The sequence below is a fragment of the Eleutherodactylus coqui genome, chromosome 7 (assembly GCF_035609145.1).
Source record: "Eleutherodactylus coqui strain aEleCoq1 chromosome 7, aEleCoq1.hap1, whole genome shotgun sequence".
In the NCBI taxonomy this organism is placed as follows: Eukaryota; Metazoa; Chordata; class Amphibia; order Anura; family Eleutherodactylidae; genus Eleutherodactylus; species Eleutherodactylus coqui.
Window position 1 is genome coordinate 201,103,166 of NC_089843.1, and position 17,198 is coordinate 201,120,363.

Sequence of the window (17,198 nt, forward strand, 5' to 3'; positions counted from 1 at the left end):
CGCACGCTGTCCCTCTCACTTACATCCTTCCTCTTGAACACATACACATTCCTTACATCCCACAACACTTCCTTCACGCACGCCATAAACAGCCACAACAGTCTCTCTCTCACACTGCCTCTCGCACCCAAACCAAACATAACTAACTCAAAGGACATGAAATTAATTCCTGTTATTTCTTTGCATAACAGACCAAGTCTCCGCAGCACATTTTGTGCATGGCTGCAGTTCCAAAATAAATGAACCACATTCTCACATCCACCGCACCCCTCTCTCGGACATCTCTCACTCCTCACCAAACCTCTCACACGCTGAAACTCTCGCACCGGTAACACGCCATGCAGACTCTGCCATACAATCTCACTCTGCCTATTACTCATCCCATCCATCCGCACTTTCTTCCACACTCTCTCCACATTCACTCTGCTAACAGAATTAATATCAGACATCTCGTCCTTACTCTCAATCATTCGTTTAACCATTCGCTTATTCTTAAGTACATTCACTTCACAGTCATCCAACTCAAACTTCGCCACAAAACATGCTGTCCATTCATACCACTTAGGGATTTGGAAAGCAACTGGTTTCCTCAAGTCGTATTCGCACCATTTCATACGTACAAACCATCTCCCTGCTAGATACCTCATCATGCACGCCCCTTTGGTGGTTTTTTGCAACATGCTTAGTAGGAAAACTACGCTGTTGCATCCAAAGTATGTCTCTAAATTGGGAAAGCCCATCCCTCCTCTCTCCCAACTCTTGTACACTGCCTCCCTCCTCAGACGTTCCATTTTGGACCCCCAGAAGAACAGAAACATGACCCTGTTCAGCCTCCTCTGACCCATGTATCCCGGAGGGAAAACTAATGCCACGTATAAGAAAATGGGCAAAATTACGCTCTTTAATATTACGATTTTGCCTATCATAGTCAGGTTGCGTAATTTCCAAAAATTTAACCGGTTCTCCACCTTCTGTCTTGCCTCCTCCCAGCTCTCTTCCCCCTGTAAATTGTTATTAAACCTAATGCCTAGAATTTTAATTGGCCCGGACACAATATTTAAACCTATATCTGCATCCACTCCAGTCTCACCAAACACCTTGCACTCACTTTTATCCCAGTTGACACGGAACGCAGACGCACCACAAAACACAGACACCAACAGCTTCACTCTCCTCACTGCACTCTCAGACTCACACATCACACACACATCATCCATATACGCACACACCTTTAACTCTCTGCCGTCACTACCTGGGATGTGGATCCCCCTCACCATCTTCTCCTGTCTTATTAGACATAGTAACGGCTCCATGGCGCAGATGAAAACCACGGCCGACAGCGGACACCCCTGACGCACACCAGACATCACATTCACTCTCCTTCCAACCTTCCCGTTCACTAACATACTACTATAAATCCTTTCATACAGACTCCTCACTCGCTCTACAAACATACCCGGGAACCCCATGCACACCAACACTCGGAACAAGAATCCATGCGACAACCTATCATACGCTTTTTCAAAATCCAAGCTCACCACATACACACTCTTCTTTCGCTCCTTACAATCTCCCAGACAATCCCGCACCAGACACAGACTCTCATGCACCCTCCTACCGGGCACCGCACAGTACTGGTCCTCGCTCACCACACTCTCCACTACCGCACGCATCCGATTTGCAATGATTTTAGCATAAATTTTATAGTCAGCATTAAGAAGCGTAATCGGGCGCCAATTTTTTAAATTTTTCAGATTGCCCTTTTTGGGGATTAATACAACCAGTCCACCTCGCATACTTTCAGCCATATCCACATTCACCCACATGTACTGGCACACTTCACACACATCTTTCCCTATCACACTCCACAGCATACGATAATATTCAATCGGTAACCCATCCATACCAGGCGTTTTATTAGCGGCCATACTCTGGACCGCCTCCCACACTTCTTTAGCGGTGATGTCATGTGTGATGGACACTTGGTCCGCCTCCCCTAACTTGTTTTCAAGTGTGGTTAACACGTCATCCTCCAGGACTTCATCCCTCCATTTTACCTTATATAAGTCCTCATAGAAGGATGCTACCTCTTCGTACACCTCCTCCCCCCTCACCTCCCCTCCTGTATCTCTCTCTATTACTTCGAAGGTAGGTTTTTTAGAAAACACTTTTTTAAAAAAGAACCGCGAACATGTCTCATCATGCAGCATCTTGTCTAATTTAGCGCGGTACATTATGCTCTTCCCTTTTTCCACTAGATAATTATTTATCTGTCTTCTGGTTTTCAAGATGTCTTCTTGCACATCTCTTCCGTTATCGCGCAATTTTATCAACAGGCTTAGTTTGTTGCCAAGCCTCACGTACTCTGCCTTCCTTTCCCTGGCTACTTTGTATCCTGCCGACTTGAAAAAGGTTTTAGTTTTCCCCTTTACCCAATCCCACCAATCTAAGACATTTACAAAGTCCCCCTTTCTGTCCCTCCACCTCCTATACAGACTTTCATATTGTTTTTTTATGTCCTGTCCCTCCAGAAGCTTGAGGTTCAGCTTCCAGACTCCCCTCCCCCACACAACACCGTTCCCTACCTCCACCCCACATAACAGACACTCATGATCTGAGAATAGCGCCATCTCTTGAACATAACTTGTGGCAGATAGACCTTCTGATAAAAAACAATAATCAATTTTGGAGTGGACTCCACCCCTGTCCGCATGGTATGTATTAAGCTGAGGGGATATGCCACACGCCTGTTGGATATCCCTCAGGTGAAAATCAGAGCATAATTCAAATAAACATTTTGCAGACACGTCAAACGATTTTTTTGAGAGGTCACAATTCATGTCCCCTATGAGGACGGTAGGTGTCCTTCCTTGCATGAAAAACTTTATTTTGTTAAATAGAGCGCTCCTCTCATGCTTCTCCGCAGGTGCATACACATTAATAACACGGAATTGCGTACCTCTATATAATAACACCGCGGAGATGCATCTTCCCGCCTCAATTATTTCGCTACTCTGTAGCGCCAACTCTCTGGAGTTAATAAGTATACCGACTCCGTCGTTTTTGTTATGTGTACTCCCCGACCATGCTGCAGCACCATAAGGCCATTCTGACGGGCTGACATCAGTGTCTATACCACACTCCTGCAAGCAAAATAAATCAGCATTCTTCTGATGCAAAAAACTAAAAATTGCTGCCCTTCTGGCCTTTGATTTAAAAACGCGCACGTTCTGGGAACATATATTCAAAACCATAATTGTTATACCTTTGCAGAAAAATGTCTTAGTTCACGCAAAGACCTTTTAACAAATGTCATACACTTATATGCCTTCCACTTAAAGTGGCTAAACCACTAAATACACAGGATTATATAGACACTTTGTGGCTCATTTTATAAGTCCTCGCCACTCTCACCTGAGCACTCCAGGTCTTGCGCCAAAGTCTCGAAAGGGTTACTGACCTCCATGAGCGTCTCTTTACTTTTTGTGCACCTTCTTTTTTTGGCTGTGTTCTTTCCAGCCACCTCCACAAACTCCTCCTCACTGGAGTCATTCAGCCCACCACCTCCACCTCCCCCCTCCCTCTTACTCAGGACTGTCTCAGGGGAGGAAAATTCCTCAATGTTCCCTGAGGGGTTAATGGGGCTGTCCACTTCCTCGATGATCTCCTCCAACTGTCTGATAACCCCAACCACCTGCTCTTCCGGAGTAGCACTCCCAACATGCGGCGTCTCAGGTACTTTTTGGGTATCCACTTTCCTCTTAATTTCCTCCTCTTTTCCTGCTTTAGCAGCCGCAGACACAGACGCAGCTGCAGCTCTCACTGCCTTGGCTCTCACAGGAACAACAGGTGTAATACTTTCAGCAGTTCCCTGCTCAGGCTGGACAGACACCTCATTAGCTGCAGCTGATGGCCGAGGTTCTGCAGCAGCCGCACCTGCAGACGTGCTCGCCTTGCTGGCTGCTGCTCCCTCCTCAGGGGGTCGCCGCCAGCCACCAAAACCACCGTTCGCCGGGCAATCTTTCACCACGTGCTCAGACGACCCACAAAGATCGCACCTCTTTGGCTTAGGGCAGTCGCCAGCATGGTGCCCAACACCCTTGCAGTTTCTGCACACAAGGCCTTTGGTACAGTCCGCTTTAATGTGACCAAACTGCTCGCAATTCCGGCAATAGGTCGGCTGTCCCGCATAATGTAAGTAGCCACGGTAGCCAGCAATGGAAAAATTGGCAGGGGGGTGCATCACTCCCCCGATACGACTTGGGTTCCTCTTCAGTCTCACCATGAATTTATATTTACAGTTAAATATTCCTAGGATATTCTTCTGTTTTTCACCACCTCGTACGTGGTCGCAATACTGCTCAAGGAAACTGAAAAGGAGGCCCACATCCGTGTAAGGGTTAAACACGTGCACTGTCACCAGCCTCTCCTGCAAGCCAAACAGGGGGGTTATTTTAACCCCGTTAAGGAGCTCAGTGTCTCTCTGGGTTCGCAGCCATTCAAACACGTTTAGGCATGCCCCTTCATCACAAAAAGTGACATCATATTGCCCCTGACGGGGAAAGTCCTGGACACTATAAATCTCCTCCACAGGTACATCACCTTTTTCCAACAGTACGTCCCGGACGATGTAAACCAGGTTGTTCTTTAGGCTGCTCTTGGACTCCACCTCAAACCGGATCGTGTTCTTGATGCCGTACATCCTGCAAGGTAACTGTCGGTGTAACACCACAGATAAAGTGATCCTTCTCACTGGGTGAACCCCAGCACACCCACGGCCCACAGCTCAGACCAAGCTTTACACTTGATCTTTGCCAAAAGGCCGAGAAGCGATAACCCGAAATGGGTTTCACCTGTAGCCCGGTCCGCCCAACTCCACTTCTAAGGCTTGAGGCAACACGCTCAGCCAGCACTCTGGGCGCACCCACAATGCACCCAGGCAGCGGGGAGAGCTTGTAAAACTTTACATAGCCCCGCCCCACGCCTTCTCAACCGCGCCCAGCCTCACACCCTCAGTCCTTCCTCTTGCACCGAGCTCACGCATCCTAGGCTTGCAGAGCCTGCTGCTGCAGGACTCGTCAGCTCCCTACAAACGAGGGTTAAGCCGGCGATGACACTAGAAGCAAGCACTAGTTTGTCTCTGAAGGTGCGTCGGCCGGTCGGTTGGAGGGATCTCTTCGGCCAGCCGCATTTCGAGTAGGGACGGATGGAAACTTTTTACCTAAAATAAGGGAAATTGGCTTCGGCCCCATAGGGCTTTATTGCCTTCCCCTGGGCCAGCATTAGTAGACCCTAGTAAGGAGAATATTAGAGCGGCATGGTCATCCGAAGAACTTAAAAACATACAGCAGGCCTTTTTTTCCCGCCATACATACATACATACATACATACATACATAACTACAGATTTTATATTTTTTTTACATATATACATTATATATATATACACACACTATATATATATATATATATATATATATATATATATATACACACACACACACTTATATACACACACACATACACACACAAACAATCTTAAATCTATCTTTAATCTATATCTACAAAATCTGTAATTTAGAAATAATCCATATCTATATTCTACATAATTAATAAAGATAGATAGATAGATAGATAGATAGACTCACATACATGCATACATACATACATACATACTGTATGCAATTGAGCCAGGTGTTTGGAAGGCTGATGATGTCACTCCTTTGTGATGTCATCAATTTAGAAGCATTAATACCGGGCTTGGCAGCCATTTCAGTCAGTCTCTGCTGCAGCTGGGAGACGGGAGATGGTCTTTATTTCCACCAAGAAGCTGCAGAACTACCGGTAACTGCATCATTTTTATTTTATTCAATATAGGTTTTATTGGTTTCATGGAGGGGGGGGAAACTTTTGCCTTATCTCAAAGCAATGTAAAATTAACTTTGACAATGAAACTTAATAAATCAATTTCGAGTTGAACTATATCATGTTTGTCTGTGATATTTTATAAGGTCTACAAACAGGGGAATGAGGGGAGGGTAAGGGGGGGAGTGGTAAGGGATGGTAGGTATCTATGACACGGGAGAAAGAGAAAATAAAACAAAAAGGGGGGGGGGGGGCGGGCTCCGGAATTGTTGTTTCTCTTTACGATTGTGGTTTAAACGTGTTACTCACATGTCCCTGTCTGTAACCACCTAGTAAATAGGGGTGAGCTCCGGGCATCTATCCATATCGCCCAGGTGTGATACAATTTATCATAGCCTGACGGCTCATCTTGAAGCCTCATTCTCTCCCTACGCTCTATTTCGTGGATCAATGTTATTTTTAGTGGAGTGCATTTTTTATGCAGCACACAAGGGGGAGACAGCGGCCTACCAAAATCGAGTTGGCTGCTGCTGTGGCTTTCTTTTTTTAAAAAAAAAAGGTAGGTTCCGTTCTTCCATGGTGAGGAATAGGCAGGGAGGTTCCGTTTTTGCCAGCTGGGGAATGCTTATAGGCAAGGCCTTATCCCTGGTGGTGCATGTAACGTTAGACCACGTTTCAGCATTCAGTCAGTCAGTGGCTGACAAACGAGCTCCATGCAAGTTTACATTAAACAGACACATTTCTTTCTTTACTGTATTGACTGCGGTCTGTAATCGAGCGGTTGAACTGTTTCTGTGTCCATGCATTGAATAAAGCAATACATCCTTGTAAAGTAGACGTCCGTTCGTTGGAGTTCTTTGCTCCCCGAGTGTTGCTCCATCTCTAAACGTTGGCCTGGATCTTCATGGACGAATACTGCCCATCCCACGTGGAGCGTGTATCTCAGCCCGCGTGGAGTGCTGCAGTCCAATGAGGTATTCCGTGCTACATAGCAAGCCTTGGGCCTGTGTGATTGGGGGTCCGCTGCTGTCTGTCCACTCTGAAGCGCGCATCCGGGGCCGGCCGCTTTTCGACTACCAGCGACTGCAGGTCACACACACAGGCTGGTTGGAATGGCCTAGCATTATCCTGATCCGGAGGTGTAACTTGAAGCTGCGGGGCCCCAGTACAAAGTCTGGAACTGGGCCCCCAAACTATAAAGCTTCATTGATAGCATTGGTTTACAATGTGGGGAAGAGAGACTTTATGGGCCCCCTAGGGCTCCGGGCCCCCTGCACATACACCCATGACCCGAATACGTGGAGCATACAGACGCAGGCTGCCAGGATACGCTGTGCCTGCCCGATGTTTCCAACTTGGCTATTAGCGCAGCGGTAGGTACGAACTATAGAGTGCGGCTGCCATATGAACTGGTGTGTGTGTTGTTTTGCTTCCAGTTGTACCTGTGCTGTGCACACTCTGGCAGACGCAGCTGCTCAGTGGATACAATGTTGCGAGCAGACGGGCTGAGTGTCAATCAAAGTGCTTGGGTGGTGGTGGTAGCAGCAGCCGCCGCCACAGCTGCGCTGCACCTCTTGCTCGTCGGTGTTGTTTTTCTGCTTTTGGAAACGGTTGTAGGAAAGGGGGTGCACCGGTCCTGGAGGTACTGCAATACCAGGTCAATGCGTGGAGTGGACAGAGCAAGCTCTTTTTCCAGCTCCCTGTTCTAAAAATCCATTTAATATATGGTCCCCAGATAGGGGACGTATCAGATATTAAACTGATAAGAACAGATACTACACTTGATCTTAGCCAAAAGGCCGAGAAGCGATAACCCGAAATGGGTTTCACCTGTAGCCCGGTCCGCCCAACTCCACTTCTAAGGCTTGAGGCAACACGCTCAGCCAGCACTCTGGGCGCACCCACAATGCACCCAGGCAGCGGGGAGAGCTTGTAAAACTTTACATAGCCCCGCCCCACGCCTTCTCAACCGCGCCCAGCCTCACACCCTCAGTCCTTCCTCTTGCACCGAGCTCACGCATCCTAGGCTTGCAGAGCCTGCTGCTGCAGGACTCGTCAGCTCCCTACAAACGAGGGTTAAGCCGGCGATGACACTAGAAGCAAGCACTAGTTTGTCTCTGAAGGTGCGTCGGCCGGTCGGTTGGAGGGATCTCTTCGGCCAGCCGCATTTCGAGTAGGGACGGATGGAAACTTTTTACCTAAAATAAGGGAAATTGGCTTCGGCCCCATAGGGCTTTATTGCCTTCCCCTGGGCCAGCATTAGTAGACCCTAGTAAGGAGAATATTAGAGCGGCATGGTCATCCGAAGAACTTAAAAACATACAGCAGGCCTTTTTTTCCCGCCATACATACATACATACATACATACATACATAACTACAGATTTTATATTTTTTTTACATATATACATTATATATATATACACACACTATATATATATATATATATATATATATATATATATACACACACACACACTTATATACACACACACATACACACACAAACAATCTTAAATCTATCTTTAATCTATATCTACAAAATCTGTAATTTAGAAATAATCCATATCTATATTCTACATAATTAATAAAGATAGATAGATAGATAGATAGATAGATAGATAGATAGACTCACATACATGCATACATACATACATACATACTGTATGCAATTGAGCCAGGTGTTTGGAAGGCTGATGATGTCACTCCTTTGTGATGTCATCAATTTAGAAGCATTAATACCGGGCTTGGCAGCCATTTCAGTCAGTCTCTGCTGCAGCTGGGAGACGGGAGATGGTCTTTATTTCCACCAAGAAGCTGCAGAACTACCGGTAACTGCATCATTTTTATTTTATTCAATATAGGTTTTATTGGTTTCATGGAGGGGGGGGAAACTTTTGCCTTATCTCAAAGCAATGTAAAATTAACTTTGACAATGAAACTTAATAAATCAATTTCGAGTTGAACTATATCATGTTTGTCTGTGATATTTTATAAGGTCTACAAACAGGGGAATGAGGGGAGGGTAAGGGGGGGAGTGGTAAGGGATGGTAGGTATCTATGACACGGGAGAAAGAGAAAATAAAACAAAAAGGGGGGGGGGGGCGGGCTCCGGGATTGTTGTTTCTCTTTACGATTGTGGTTTAAACGTGTTACTCACATGTCCCTGTCTGTAACCACCTAGTAAATAGGGGTGAGCTCCGGGCATCTATCCATATCGCCCAGGTGTGATACAATTTATCATAGCCTGACGGCTCATCTTGAAGCCTCATTCTCTCCCTACGCTCTATTTCGTGGATCAATGTTATTTTTAGTGGAGTGCATTTTTTATGCAGCACACAAGGGGGAGACAGCGGCCTACCAAAATCGAGTTGGCTGCTGCTGTGGCTTTCTTTTTTTAAAAAAAAAAGGTAGGTTCCGTTCTTCCATGGTGAGGAATAGGCAGGGAGGTTCCGTTTTTGCCAGCTGGGGAATGCTTATAGGCAAGGCCTTATCCCTGGTGGTGCATGTAACGTTAGACCACGTTTCAGCATTCAGTCAGTCAGTGGCTGACAAACGAGCTCCATGCAAGTTTACATTAAACAGACACATTTCTTTCTTTACTGTATTGACTGCGGTCTGTAATCGAGCGGTTGAACTGTTTCTGTGTCCATGCATTGAATAAAGCAATACATCCTTGTAAAGTAGACGTCCGTTCGTTGGAGTTCTTTGCTCCCCGAGTGTTGCTCCATCTCTAAACGTTGGCCTGGATCTTCATGGACGAATACTGCCCATCCCACGTGGAGCGTGTATCTCAGCCCGCGTGGAGTGCTGCAGTCCAATGAGGTATTCCGTGCTACATAGCAAGCCTTGGGCCTGTGTGATTGGGGGTCCGCTGCTGTCTGTCCACTCTGAAGCGCGCATCCGGGGCCGGCCGCTTTTCGACTACCAGCGACTGCAGGTCACACACACAGGCTGGTTGGAATGGCCTAGCATTATCCTGATCCGGAGGTGTAACTTGAAGCTGCGGGGCCCCAGTACAAAGTCTGGAACTGGGCCCCCAAACTATAAAGCTTCATTGATAGCATTGGTTTACAATGTGGGGAAGAGAGACTTTATGGGCCCCCTAGGGCTCCGGGCCCCCTGCACATACACCCATGACCCGAATACGTGGAGCATACAGACGCAGGCTGCCAGGATACGCTGTGCCTGCCCGATGTTTCCAACTTGGCTATTAGCGCAGCGGTAGGTACGAACTATAGAGTGCGGCTGCCATATGAACTGGTGTGTGTGTTGTTTTGCTTCCAGTTGTACCTGTGCTGTGCACACTCTGGCAGACGCAGCTGCTCAGTGGATACAATGTTGCGAGCAGACGGGCTGAGTGTCAATCAAAGTGCTTGGGTGGTGGTGGTAGCAGCAGCCGCCGCCACAGCTGCGCTGCACCTCTTGCTCGTCGGTGTTGTTTTTCTGCTTTTGGAAACGGTTGTAGGAAAGGGGGTGCACCGGTCCTGGAGGTACTGCAATACCAGGTCAATGCGTGGAGTGGACAGAGCAAGCTCTTTTTCCAGCTCCCTGTTCTAAAAATCCATTTAATATATGGTCCCCAGATAGGGGACGTATCAGATATTAAACTGATAAGAACAGATACTACACTTGATCTTAGCCAAAAGGCCGAGAAGCGATAACCCGAAATGGGTTTCACCTGTAGCCCGGTCCGCCCAACTCCACTTCTAAGGCTTGAGGCAACACGCTCAGCCAGCACTCTGGGCGCACCCACAATGCACCCAGGCAGCGGGGAGAGCTTGTAAAACTTTACATAGCCCCGCCCCACGCCTTCTCAACCGCGCCCAGCCTCACACCCTCAGTCCTTCCTCTTGCACCGAGCTCACGCATCCTAGGCTTGCAGAGCCTGCTGCTGCAGGACTCGTCAGCTCCCTACAAACGAGGGTTAAGCCGGCGATGACACTAGAAGCAAGCACTAGTTTGTCTCTGAAGGTGCGTCGGCCGGTCGGTTGGAGGGATCTCTTCGGCCAGCCGCATTTCGAGTAGGGACGGATGGAAACTTTTTACCTAAAATAAGGGAAATTGGCTTCGGCCCCATAGGGCTTTATTGCCTTCCCCTGGGCCAGCATTAGTAGACCCTAGTAAGGAGAATATTAGAGCGGCATGGTCATCCGAAGAACTTAAAAACATACAGCAGGCCTTTTTTTCCCGCCATACATACATACATACATACATACATACATAACTACAGATTTTATATTTTTTTTACATATATACATTATATATATATACACACACTATATATATATATATATATATATATATATATATATATATACACACACACACACTTATATACACACACACATACACACACAAACAATCTTAAATCTATCTTTAATCTATATCTACAAAATCTGTAATTTAGAAATAATCCATATCTATATTCTACATAATTAATAAAGATAGATAGATAGATAGATAGATAGATAGATAGATAGATAGATAGACTCACATACATGCATACATACATACATACATACTGTATGCAATTGAGCCAGGTGTTTGGAAGGCTGATGATGTCACTCCTTTGTGATGTCATCAATTTAGAAGCATTAATACCGGGCTTGGCAGCCATTTCAGTCAGTCTCTGCTGCAGCTGGGAGACGGGAGATGGTCTTTATTTCCACCAAGAAGCTGCAGAACTACCGGTAACTGCATCATTTTTATTTTATTCAATATAGGTTTTATTGGTTTCATGGAGGGGGGGGAAACTTTTGCCTTATCTCAAAGCAATGTAAAATTAACTTTGACAATGAAACTTAATAAATCAATTTCGAGTTGAACTATATCATGTTTGTCTGTGATATTTTATAAGGTCTACAAACAGGGGAATGAGGGGAGGGTAAGGGGGGGAGTGGTAAGGGATGGTAGGTATCTATGACACGGGAGAAAGAGAAAATAAAACAAAAAGGGGGGGGGGGCGGGCTCCGGGATTGTTGTTTCTCTTTACGATTGTGGTTTAAACGTGTTACTCACATGTCCCTGTCTGTAACCACCTAGTAAATAGGGGTGAGCTCCGGGCATCTATCCATATCGCCCAGGTGTGATACAATTTATCATAGCCTGACGGCTCATCTTGAAGCCTCATTCTCTCCCTACGCTCTATTTCGTGGATCAATGTTATTTTTAGTGGAGTGCATTTTTTATGCAGCACACAAGGGGGAGACAGCGGCCTACCAAAATCGAGTTGGCTGCTGCTGTGGCTTTCTTTTTTTTAAAAAAAAAGGTAGGTTCCGTTCTTCCATGGTGAGGAATAGGCAGGGAGGTTCCGTTTTTGCCAGCTGGGGAATGCTTATAGGCAAGGCCTTATCCCTGGTGGTGCATGTAACGTTAGACCACGTTTCAGCATTCAGTCAGTCAGTGGCTGACAAACGAGCTCCATGCAAGTTTACATTAAACAGACACATTTCTTTCTTTACTGTATTGACTGCGGTCTGTAATCGAGCGGTTGAACTGTTTCTGTGTCCATGCATTGAATAAAGCAATACATCCTTGTAAAGTAGACGTCCGTTCGTTGGAGTTCTTTGCTCCCCGAGTGTTGCTCCATCTCTAAACGTTGGCCTGGATCTTCATGGACGAATACTGCCCATCCCACGTGGAGCGTGTATCTCAGCCCGCGTGGAGTGCTGCAGTCCAATGAGGTATTCCGTGCTACATAGCAAGCCTTGGGCCTGTGTGATTGGGGGTCCGCTGCTGTCTGTCCACTCTGAAGCGCGCATCCGGGGCCGGCCGCTTTTCGACTACCAGCGACTGCAGGTCACACACACAGGCTGGTTGGAATGGCCTAGCATTATCCTGATCCGGAGGTGTAACTTGAAGCTGCGGGGCCCCAGTACAAAGTCTGGAACTGGGCCCCCAAACTATAAAGCTTCATTGATAGCATTGGTTTACAATGTGGGGAAGAGAGACTTTATGGGCCCCCTAGGGCTCCGGGCCCCCTGCACATACACCCATGACCCGAATACGTGGAGCATACAGACGCAGGCTGCCAGGATACGCTGTGCCTGCCCGATGTTTCCAACTTGGCTATTAGCGCAGCGGTAGGTACGAACTATAGAGTGCGGCTGCCATATGAACTGGTGTGTGTGTTGTTTTGCTTCCAGTTGTACCTGTGCTGTGCACACTCTGGCAGACGCAGCTGCTCAGTGGATACAATGTTGCGAGCAGACGGGCTGAGTGTCAATCAAAGTGCTTGGGTGGTGGTGGTAGCAGCAGCCGCCGCCACAGCTGCGCTGCACCTCTTGCTCGTCGGTGTTGTTTTTCTGCTTTTGGAAACGGTTGTAGGAAAGGGGGTGCACCGGTCCTGGAGGTACTGCAATACCAGGTCAATGCGTGGAGTGGACAGAGCAAGCTCTTTTTCCAGCTCCCTGTTCTAAAAATCCATTTAATATATGGTCCCCAGATAGGGGACGTATCAGATATTAAACTGATAAGAACAGATTTTTTTTTTTAAGTTGACAAACCCCGAGGGGTATTTTTATTTTAACAACATATTTTTGGACATATTAAAATGCTCATACAGTACATTAAAAACACATTGTATAACATATTAAAACATACCATATAAAACATTCCAAAAATTGTCTACCTATATTACATGTTGTTAAAATTCACATTAAAAACCACATAAAAGGGCACTTGGTGGCACTATATGATGGAGCTCCATTCCCCGATCAGCCATTTTCTCGATAAAATAGGAAAGTTTTTCCTGTCTACAATATAATATTCATATAATTCATTAAGAGCAATGGATAAAATATCTTTAACCGATAAAACCTCGTGCTTAAAAACTAAAATATTTCTGGACTTCCACAGAGCTGCCTTCACCGAGTTGACCATCTTCCATGCCATAATTCTCTGAGTCCGTGTGGGGCATTCCAGACATCCATATAGTATTCCTTCCAGTGTTAGTTTCTTTAGTCCGGTTATTCTTTTAAGCAAGGGTAAAAACTTAGTCCATATCCTTTTGGTTAAAAAGCAAGTCCATATCAGATGCTGTGTTGTTTCCTCTTCTCCACATCCGGGTCTTGGGCATGCGGCGGTGTTGGTCAGTCCTCTACGATGCTGGAATGCCCGGCATGGAAGACAGTCGTGTATGCAGCTCCAGGCCAGATCCTTCTGTGGGTTAAAAATATGATTATTGACCATTCTCCACGTCTCTTTTGTTTTGCTCTCATTAAAATTACTAACTTGAACATAAAAGCCACTTTCCTTAAAACTCTTTATCATTAATTTAGAATTTATTAAAACCTGTGCACTTTTTCCAGTAAAATCGTATAAAACCACAATTTTCTCTAAAATCGTATAGTCTTTAGACAGATTAAAAGAATAAGGGGAGTTTAAAACCGTTTTGAACCATCCGTTCCGCCTCATAAAATAACCTGTGTTGTAGCGTAAAAAATAAGACCATGCGTGGTTTTTAAAAAGTGCGCCCAGGCACATGCTAAAATACTTTATATATAAAAAGGCTTTCAGATCGGGGAAGTCTTTGCCACCCATTATTTTTGGCTTCATCACTATTTCTCGTTTTAGTTTTTCCATTTTGGAGCTCCAGAAGAAGGTAAAAACAGCTTTTACAATTTTGTTAAAAACTCTACCAGGAGGGGGGAACACTAGGCTTAAATACAATAAAATCGGTAAAATCACCATTTTTATGATTAAAACCCTCCCCTCCATGGTCAACCTTCTCATATTCCACATACATATTTTCTTGTTTATTTTTTGTGCCACCAAGTCCCAACTATTAAGACCTCTGTTTTCCTCGTTGAAGGAGACACCTAAAATTTGCACAGATTCAGACACAGGAATGGGGACATCTGACAATGGCAGGTCCCCGATATTTAAAATACTGCTTTTATTAAAATTTACCTTAAAACCCGAGGCGCAGCAATAAAACTCAACTTGTCTAGTTGCTCTCTGGATCGACAGGGTGTCCCTTCCAAGTATTGCCACATCGTCCATGTACCCCACTACTTTGGCCTCGATCCCCCCCCCGCCGGGCAGGGGGATCCCACGGATCAACTTATCCCTGCGTATTGTGCATAAAAGAGGCTCTAGTGCGCAGATAAAAAGTAGTGGGGACAAGGGACACCCCTGCTTCACCCCGGAATTTAAAAGTACGTCCTGTGTCTTAAAACCATTTACTAAAATTTTGCTTGTGCAATTCTCGTAAAACGCTTTTAAAGACAATAAAAAACCTTCCGGTATACCCATTCTCTCTAAAACCTTAAAAAGATAAAAATGTGACACTCGGTCAAAGGCTTTCTCGAAGTCGATAGTTAAAATAGCCATTTGACCTTGTCTTGATTTTGTGTCACTAATAACATCTTTAATCAGGTTAAGATTCTCCCATATGCTCCTCCCGGGCACCCCACAGACCTGGTTGGGGTGTACAATTTTACTTGCTACGGTCTTGAGTCTGTTTGCGCATATTTTTGCCATTATTTTGTAGTCACTGTTCAGAAGGGTGATCGGTCTCCAGTTCTTGATGTCTGTCTTGTCTCCTTTCTTGTATAAAAGAGACACGTCACCCTTCTTCCAGGACCCCGGGAGGGCTTTAGACATAAAAACCTCAGTAAAAAGGGAGAAAAGGTCATCCTTAAAAATACCAAAAAAGGTGACATAAAACTCTATGGGTATACCATCGGGCCCAGGCACCTTACCTGGTTTAAAACTCTTAATAGTGTCTAAAATCTCCTGTTCTGTGATGTCCCGTAATAAAATCTCACGAGAACCAGGATCTAAAACGTCAGTGATCTCCTTCAACGAGTCATTCATAAAATCACTGTCAACAGTTTTTGTATTAAAAAGATCCGCATAAAACTCATACACTTTCTTTAAAATACCCTGTATGTCCTTGGTGCCACCGAGATCATCGAGGACTGTCCGCTTGTCTCGTATTTTCTTAAAGAAGTACCTGGAGCAGGTCTCGTTCTCCTCCAGATGTTTCACTTTCGAACGGAATATAATCTCTTTTCCTCTCTGCTCCAGGCACCGGGCGATCTCTTTCTTCACCTCGATGATCTCGTGGTCCACCTCTATATCATGTTCACGGAACTTATACAGGGTCTGCAGGCGAGTATTCAGATTAGAATAAAATGTGCGTTTTGCTTTAGCCTTGGAGATCCCAACCTTGATAAAAAATGATTTGAATTTTTGTTTCATCTTCTCCCACCACTGGCTGGTGGGAGTGTTGGGATCTTTCACTCGCCTGCAGTTTCTATAAAAAGTGATAAAATCAGATAAAATCTGCGGATCTTCTAAAAGGGACACGTTAAATTTCCAGGCATTCTTACCGGATTTTCTCTTAAAAACGGTATCAACTTTAAAATATAAAAGCTTGTGATCAGAAAACACGTTAGTAAAAGAATCACATCTAAAAGGCAGTACTTGATAAGAACAAAACATAAAATCTATCCTGGAGCTGCAGATCTTGTTGCTCCAGGTGACGCCGGCTTCCTCTGATGCATTGGGGTTGCATGTTTTAAAAGCATCAGTAAGTTTGGCGTCTAAAATCACGTTGTTTAATATAGCAGAGGTCTTGTCGTAATTTCTACTTACTGATCTGGAAAGCCGGCGTTCCCCCTTTAAAATGCAATTAAAATCCCCCGCTAAAATAAGAGGATCAGAATCGCTAATAAAAAGGGGTAAAATCTCTAGCATTTCTGCACGTTCGTTCTTATCTGCTGATCCGTAAAAGTTTAAAAACTGCCATTTTATACCATTAATAAAAGCTTTGACCAATAAAATTCTGCCTGGTAAAATTTCGTTAATAGTATCAATTAAAACGTTCCCTTTAAAAAGAATGGCGACCCCCGCCGATCTGGTCTCGTTAGAGCCGGACCAGACCGACGGTCCATGTACCCAGTCATCTTGGTATTTTTTATACTGGGCCCTATGCGGGATCCCGCACTCCTGCAGGAAGAAAACGGAGGCAGCAAAAATTGTCAGATAGCTGAAGAGGGCGACCCTCCTCACGTGGCTCTCGATGCTTCTGACATTAAAAGTGAGTCCCGATAGAGCAGCCATTGGAGACTAGGTGATAACGAGGGTCTTCTCTTAGAAGTCTCCGGGCAAGCCAAAGACCTCGCTGGCACTCTCGCACCCCCCCGCATCCGAATCCATCGTAAGCGGGGATGCTGGAGAGGAACCTACCTCACTAAGTGGACCCCCTACGGTGCCCGAGAGAGGGATCTGCGTGAGATCCCATATCGCTTGTATTCCCTCCGGAATCTCCAAGGGGGCTAGCAGGCCAGCTCCCGTCTCCATCTCTTCCCCTTCTGTCGGGGTG

The 17,198-nt window shown here is 45.6% G+C and overlaps 3 non-coding genes across 3 annotated transcripts; all 3 read right to left on the reverse strand.

Annotated features, from left to right (window-relative positions):
* Positions 1–7,484: 7,484 nt before the first annotated feature.
* Positions 7,485–7,675, reverse strand: LOC136574000 (U2 spliceosomal RNA). Its single transcript, XR_010786183.1, has one exon. It is a non-coding gene; the product is annotated as a U2 spliceosomal RNA (small nuclear RNA).
* Positions 7,676–10,334: 2,659 nt separating this feature from the next.
* LOC136574011 (U2 spliceosomal RNA) lies at positions 10,335–10,525 on the reverse strand. Its single transcript, XR_010786192.1, has one exon. It is a non-coding gene; the product is annotated as a U2 spliceosomal RNA (small nuclear RNA).
* A 2,670-nt stretch (positions 10,526–13,195) lies between these two features.
* On the reverse strand, positions 13,196–13,383 carry LOC136573861 (U2 spliceosomal RNA). The gene has a single exon (XR_010786078.1). It is a non-coding gene; the product is annotated as a U2 spliceosomal RNA (small nuclear RNA).
* Between the last annotated feature and the right edge of the window lie 3,815 nt (positions 13,384–17,198).